Raw genomic sequence first — 476 nt, forward strand, 5'->3', positions numbered from 1 at the left:
ATATTGATGTAATATTATATTTATATTTATGTAAATGACATTGGTTTTATTGGGACCCATGTTCTCTATCCTTGAACCGACCTAACCCGACCAAGCTGTGTGACTAACGTCTGACACCGCCTGACATCCATCCATTGAAAAATCTTGTAGCTGTACAAAAACTACCGAACAATTACGTATATCTCAAATAAAATGATCATCTAAGCATTTTTGCCTTGCTTTGTATCAAGTATAACCTTCACCTTATAGTATTCCAGCGTTGTTATTAAAACTAATTCCTCAGTTTGCTGTCATAGTGTAAATTTCAAGAGCCGAACCGAAATTTCAACTAACCGCCAACCGCCATGTTTGCAATGCGCATGCTTTTCGAACGTCATGCGGAAAACCCGAAGCGACATAACATACCATAGCGTTGCAACTTGCGTTAGCGCGAGCATAAATAAGCATCATATACTCGTATATATATAAATATTAAA

Source organism: Priapulus caudatus, unplaced genomic scaffold, assembly GCF_000485595.1.
Source record: "Priapulus caudatus unplaced genomic scaffold, Priapulus_caudatus-5.0.1 Scaffold69, whole genome shotgun sequence".
Taxonomy (NCBI): Eukaryota; Metazoa; Priapulida; class Priapulimorpha; order Priapulimorphida; family Priapulidae; genus Priapulus; species Priapulus caudatus.